A 7664-nucleotide genomic window follows, 5' to 3' on the forward strand; every position below is an offset into this window, starting at 1 on the left:
TGTTTATGTGAGTAAAGCCTGCATGGATTATCTTTAGTTTGAATAATAATTTCCAAAAGCTTGTGTGACAAAACCTTTTTTGATATCCGGCAGTACCTTTTTAAGGATGTGCACCAAACATCCCAGTGTAGAGACCAAGGCCAAAGAAAATCCAGTGTGGCTTTGTGTCCTGTGCTTTTTGGGACTCTGTGCAGATGTTGGTGCTGTAACAGGGCTCAGTGCAACCAAATCCAGCTCCACCTGACCCAACATGGCCTGCAGCAGGCCCAGACTGGACTGATCCCCGCTGAGAGAGGCAACAGGGGAGCCGTCCAGCTCTGAACCCTGGGAAACACACTTCCTGGCTCTGCTGGTGTGATTACCGATCCAGTCTGTTCAGCTCATCTTCAAACAGAGTATTTCATTTTGGAGAAAATCCATCCCTTGCAGATATTACCTGACTTGCTCTGAGGCGGATCAGGATTAAGAACCTGAGAAACCAGGACTGATGTTTCCTCTCTGAACAGCCACGGTGGCATTGAGAGCTGAAATGACATTAGATAAGTGTTTATGTTCACCTCTAATGCCAGATATATAATAAACGATTTCAAAGAAAGTTCACATCAGCTGTGTTTTTTTAAGCCGTTTCTTCTGCAAACCACTTTGCAACCAACCTTCTTTTTCAATTTGCCAATTACTTCTATGTGGACGCTGGGTTTGGAACTACAGTGCTGGGAATCCTTGATTTGAACATTTTAAGGTTCAGGTATTTAATATGTAACTGTAGTTAGATTTGTTCTCAGGAATTGAAGAAACAACAGAAAACATAAAAGTACAGCAAAAAATACTGACAACAAAACTTAACACTAATTTTGGCCATCATATAATCCACAAATGTGACTTTTTAAATCTTGTCGTTTTTACAGTTTGGGACCAGAAACCTTTGTCCGGGAGGAAGAAAACGATTCACACTGTGTGAAGGATCATCAAGAAAAATTAACCAGCTGACCGCTGTAACTGTCTGGTTTACAGAAAATTTCAGCTGTGGTTCTCCAATCAGCCTTTTAGACCACTTAACAATCTGAGAGGGTTTCTGCTCTTTTCAGATAACTATCCAAACCACAACACCAAGGAAAAGGACAAAACAGATTCATTAAAAGCACGGTGAAATAAAACCATCATGGTTTTATCAACGTGGAAACAAAAAAGCCTTCTTAAACACAGGAGCCGCTGGAGCCCCTTTCTGCACACAGCTTTAGTGTTTGCTTTGAAATTCAGCTTTGAATCAAAAGGGAGATATTTATAACACTGAACACTTTCACATTTTGACTGCACACTCCTAAGTTAGAGGCAGGGTAACGATGCTGTAAAGCATGGCCCGCTTTACCTAAATAAATAAAGAGGGCCACAATTAGTAACCGACACATAGTGTTGTATTAAATGAAACTCAGTAAGAAATTGTCTGGAAATTGCCTCCCCCTGCAGGCCATAACAAAAACTTCACTATCATGGGACCACCTTCTTGCTCCTTTCTTAACCTCAGGCTATCCATGTTTGCACATGGAAGTGTGGGATATCCCAGAACACAGATGGATTAATAATTTTCTTTGACCAAAGGTCTCCTGCCTATATGATAAACTGGTAATGGTCAATCTCCAAAAGTTAATTATGTTCATCTGGACGTAGCGTTTTCAGTGGGAGAAACGCTTCGTCACTCATCCGTCTTAGCTGACTGCAGGTTTCCCCAAAAGATGGTAATGGTCAGGTTTTGCTTTCCCCTCCAGCACTCAGGAGAAGATACAGGAGTGTAACAGTATGATAATTTGGCTCAGTGATAAAACACCCAGGACTTAATTACCTGCAGCGCAAACACAGCACAGGTTGAGAATAAATGAACAATGTGACATATTTTCAGTGCCTACCAAACAAACCTGAGCGCTGCATTGCGATGAGGTGTGCAAGCCAGCAGGTGCAGGTGGAGTGGCTAATTTCGGAACAAACAGTGATGGAGCTTCTCCTTCGCACTTCACACAGACACATTTACTCTGCTGGAGAATATTCAGGCAGAGCAGGATGTGCTGCCACTTTTTAAAACATAATTTGCTCGACGAGAGTTCTGTTGAGCAAACACGCAGCTCATTTAAACACAGCTGAATTATCCTGATGTTTCAGCCCTCTGCTGGGGTCCAATTGAAGGTAATAAATTAGAAAACATTCTCTTCAGTGTCCGCTGTTCTCACTTTATGGCTATTAAACATCACAAATAGTTTAATTATATTTGTTTCCTAAATGCCTACTCACTTTCTACAGAATTTATTATCACCACACTGTGAGACCTGGATTTGATAAATATGGGAAGGACCTCAGGTTTTATGAATGTAGTGTACCAAATGCCTACTACCTGAAATCTAAATCTTTGGCTGTGTCTGTCCTTCCAGTGTTCTCCTTGCTTCAGTCAGAAGTTAGAGCACACATCACCGGCTTCTGCTGTCCAAATTTGTTTGGTTGTGTGCCGGTTTTTCACAGAGGGGCCAGCGTCAGTGCATCACTACATGCTGCATTTCGGTTTGCTGGCTAGTAGCAGCAGCAGCTACGCTCAGATGATCAAGCTAAATTTCTGACACTGTCACAGTTTTATTCCACACCACACACTGTGATGCAGGACCAGGACTGAATTATAGGAACTGAGGTGAGATGACAAAGCTTTGAGAGCAGCTCCATGAAAATATAAATATATCAGTGTTATCCTTCAGCCTCTTAGTAGCTGCACATATAGAATAAATTTCAAAATCCTGCATCACCTCAGTCTCAAGTGACAAGACTTGGCATCAGACCTCGAGGTCAAGGTCACGAAGATGCAAACTTTTCGAGACTTGTACTAGATGTATCTATGGTATCAATTTGAAAATACAACATTGTATTTGCAAACCTGGGCGTCCATAGCATGCAGGCAGGGTGGCAAGTTCAAGGTGGGATCCTTGACCTTTAAAAGGAAGCAGGAAACAAACAGAAGATAACTGACTGAAGATGAGCTCGAGCATGATCACAGACAGTGAAGCACAGAAGACAGAAGCACGTGAAGGGATATAAATCTGTCTAATTAAGAAGCAGAAACCACTGTGAGTCTATTTCAACCTCGTTAGTTTAATATTAAAGCGACAGCAGGTGCAAAATTACAAAACTCTGAAGCAGAGAATGGCTTGGCAGACCGTTGTTCTCTCCTGACGGATTTTTGTCTACCTCTGATTTTCTTTGTGTCCATCCCACCAATTCCGGTGGTCTCGGGCAAATGCCAGTTCAATAAAGGGAGAAATTTCAGAGATGAATTCTTCTGCGTCTCTTTCCGTTATACGTGTGATGTCTTATCCTTCATATTTTGTTCTGACATGTGTTTGTAAGCCACCATGGCATTTTCTGGCCACACACTGAGTTTGTTTCCTCAATTTGGCTCTTATCAAACTTACAAGGGGATAAAACTAAACTGAGACTAAAGTTACACTGAAACAACAATGCTTCTCTTTACTCTGTGTTGCCTCTGAAGTATAAAACCCAGTGGGAAACATAATCAGGTTTGTCTGCAACAAACCAGCATCACTCAGCGTGAAACTAAAGGTGACTGTCTTAAAAACAAGAACCAGATTTCTTTTGCTTTCCAGGAGTTCTGTTATCCTCGCTTATTGTGGATGCAAAGACCTGATACAGTTGTTTGTAAGACAACACATTTATGGTTATTCCTGACATACAAAGTGTGCAACAGACACATTACATAGTTATCTATGATGTGCATAAATGAGGAAAAGGACAGAATTTCTTCTGAATTTCCACTTTCATTGATTTCCACCTGTGATGTTTCATTTCCCAGCATTTTCACATGGCACAGTTTAACAAACCCATAATACGATCATATAAACTGCAATATTGAATAAAACAAGGAGTCAAACAGAAAAACAAACAAACCAAAAATGGTTTTAAATCCTGATTTGTATCAGCTACCTGTTAACCTATATTAGTTCCTTTCAGATTAATCAAAGTTTCCTTTAGTTGTTCTTCTAACTCTCTGATCAATACAATCGATAGAACTCCACTCCGTTCTATTGATTAAATTTAACCTGATTCAGTCCACCCAATGCTTTCACTCACTGTATGCGCAAACTGTCTAGTTATGATACCCAGTAACACTTCAACGAGTTACCAATACAACTCAGACACAATGAATTTGTCTTGAAAGGTGCTATATAAATAAAACTGTACTTTTATTTACTTTCTTTACTCACTTTTTATGTTATTGCAATAACACTTTTTACACTGTTTTTAACACAAAAGAATTATCCTCATTCAAAAGTCATGTAAGAACCTCATTAGCTTACGGAATGTTGATGTTATTTAAAAAATTCATACAAAAACATGACCTCATTCAAAAATGTCATGTGACAACCTCATTGGCTTATGGAATTCTGATGTCACAGGCTTCTAGGGCTTTGATCCTTTGAAGCTTTGATTTTAGTCCGTTATTTGCAGCACTTGTGTTAGCAGCATTCAAACGTTCACCAGTAAAGCATTTTCAAACATTTGGATCCTTTTCGTACTCACGGTATACAGACTGCAACATGTCTCAGAAAGAGCAAGAAAGACAAGAAGCTGACCCCAGCTCTATTCCATGGTATGAGTCCCTAGACCCTTATATCAGCTCTCTTCCTTGGGATGAACAGGTAGAATTAGAGGAAACGCGATTGGAAGAAATGGAGAATGAAAATCTCATGAACAGAGAAAAGATTAAGATCCTGACAGAAGAAAACGAGAGAAAGAGCGCTGAATTAGAAAAATTATCCTACCAGCTTCAGGAAAGGGAAGGAATCATTGAGGAGAAACAATGTGCTCTCCAAGATAAGAAGAATCACGAGCTCCAAGAAAAGCTTGATGAAGCTCTGGAAAAAATTAAAGATCTGCTCCAAAAGGAGAAAAAAGAGAGCATTAAAGGGGGATAAAATGCTCAAGAAAAATCAGGAGCTCCAAGAAAAGCTTGATGGAGCTCTGGAAAAAATTAAAGATCTGCTCCAAAAGGAGAAAAAAGAGAGCATTAAAGGGGATAAAATGCTCAAGAAAAATCAAGGGCTCCAAGAAAAGCTTGATGGAGCTCTGGAAAAAAATAAAGATCTGCTCCAAAAGGAGAAAAAAGAGAGCATAAAACAGGAAAACATGGTCAAGAAGAATCAGGAGCTCCAAGAGAAGCTTGACGATGCTCTGGAAAAACTGAAAGAAATCCACCAAGAAGAGAAGCAACAGTCCACACAGCAGAGAGACATGCAGAGCAAACTCCAAGCCATGGAGGAAAAGTACAAAGCGCTGCAGGTGAAACATGATAAAACTCTGCACAAAAGTCAACAGTTGCTTCAAGACAAGAAGCAAATGGAAATGAAACAGAAAGAAATGGACTCCAAGCTTGACGAGATGGAGGAAAAACACAGATTGCTCCAAATCAAGCTTGAGAAAACAGTGCACAGAAATAAAGAAATCATTCAAGAGAGAGAGCAACAAGAAATTCTCGAGAAAGAAACAGACTCCGAGCTTGAAGTCTTGGAGGAAAAACTGAAAATGATGCAAATAACTCTTGAGGAAACAGTGCTCAAAAATAAAGAGATGCTTCACGAGAAAGACCAAAAGAAATACATCAGGAAGAAATGGATTGCAAGCTGAGGAACATCGAGAAACAAAATGAAGGCTTGCAAGTAATGCTTGATGAAGCTCTGGAGAGAAACAACGAGTTTCGTCACGAGAAAAGACCAACAGAAAATACAACAGGAAGAAATGGATTGCAAGCTGAGGAACATCGAGAAACAAAATGAAGGCTTGCAAGTGATGCTTGATGAAGCTCTGGAGAGAAATAAGGAGATCCTCCAAGACAAGAAACAAGAGCGCGTAGAGCAGAGAGACCTGCAGAGCAAACTCCAAGCCATGGAGGAAAAATACAAAGCTCTGCAGGTGAAACATGATAAAACTCTGCACAAAAGTCAACAGTTGCTTCAAGACAAGAAGAAAATGGAAATGAAACAGAAGGAAATGGACTCCAAGCTTGACCAGATGGAGGAAAAACACAGATTGCTTCAAGTCAGGCTCGATAAAAAAGTGCACAGAAATAAAGAGTTCATTCAAGAGAGAGAGCAACAAGGAATGCTCGAGAAAGAAACGGACCGCAAGTTTGAAGTCTTGGAGAAAAATGCAAAATGCTCCAAATAACTCTTGAGGAAACACTCCTCAAAAATAAAGAGATGCTTCACGAGAAAGACCAACAGAAAATACAACAGGAAGAAATGGATTGCAAGCTGAGGAACATCGAGAAACAAAATGAAGGCTTGCAAGTAATACTCGATGAAGCTCTGGAGAGAAATAAGGAGATCCACCAAGATAAGAAACAAGAGCCCGTAGAGCAGAGAGACATGCAGAGCAAACTCCAAGCCATGGAGGAAAAATACAAAGCTCTGCAGGTGAAGCATGACAAAACTCTGCACAAAAGTCAACAGTTGCTTCAAGACAAGAAGAAAATGGAAATGAAACAGAAGGAAATGGACTCCAAGCTTGACCAGATGGAGGAAAAACACAGATCGCTCAGGCTTGATAAAAAAGCGCACGGAAATAAAGAGCTGCTTCAAGAAAAAGACAAACAGAAAATACAACAGGAAGCAGAAAAACTTAATCTCCAGAGGAAAAATCAAGCACTCCAAGAATTGTATAACGAAACAAAGTACAAAACAACTGTACTGGAAGGAGAAAAGAAGAAACTGGAAAATCAATGCTCAGTGATGCAGAGTAGCATCAATGAGATGCTGAGAAAAACCACCGAACTTGAGGAACTTTCTAAGACCTTGAAGCACAAAAACACTGAAATCCAGGCGCAAAAGCAAGAACAACAAAAAACACATAAAGACCTGCAGGATAGACTTCAAAAAATCCAGAAGAGAAACCAGCAGCTGGAAGACATGCACACAGATGTGCACAATGCAAAGCGAATAGAGGAGGCAACAGTTAAAGAACTGAAAGACAAGCTTAAAGAAAAACAAGAACAATTAGAAGACATGGTGAACAGATGCAACAAACTTGAGAAAGCAAACGCAGAAACAGATAGAGACAGGTTTTAAAGACTAGAAATGAAAACATGTGAGTCCTGTCTTTAAATAAAAATATATAATTCCCTATATTCCTATCTATTCCAAACAACGGTAATAAGTAACAAAGTTTCAAATTTGTCTTTCACTTTGACTCTTAATTTACTAACCATGAACAAGAGTTCAGAGGTCAAATGTGGCACGATACCTTAAATCTTTCTATGATACTTTCTGTATGTGGACCAGAGATGGGCAACACCGCATAGTCTGATTTCTTTTTTCAAGTAACGAGTAAAGTAAAAGATTACTATTGCAAAAAAGATCATCAGATTACTGTTACTTTCCCGTAAGCAGGCTACATTACTGTGTTACTAATCCTCGTCATTTTCTTCGTGAGAGTGTCTCATGACAATGACGTACGAGCGTGCGACGTCCGTGGCAGCAACAGACGTGTGTAGATCAACAAAGGATAATATGGAGTGCAGGAGAGAGTACGACCATGCAGGGTTTAAAGCTCACTTTGAGTTTGATTCCGTAAAAAGTGACAAAACATTGAAAACATACAGTAGTGAAGTTCTTAGCTCC

The sequence above is a fragment of the Neolamprologus multifasciatus genome, chromosome 2 (genome assembly GCF_963576455.1).
Source record: "Neolamprologus multifasciatus chromosome 2, fNeoMul1.2, whole genome shotgun sequence".
Lineage (NCBI taxonomy): Eukaryota > Metazoa > Chordata > Actinopteri > Cichliformes > Cichlidae > Neolamprologus > Neolamprologus multifasciatus.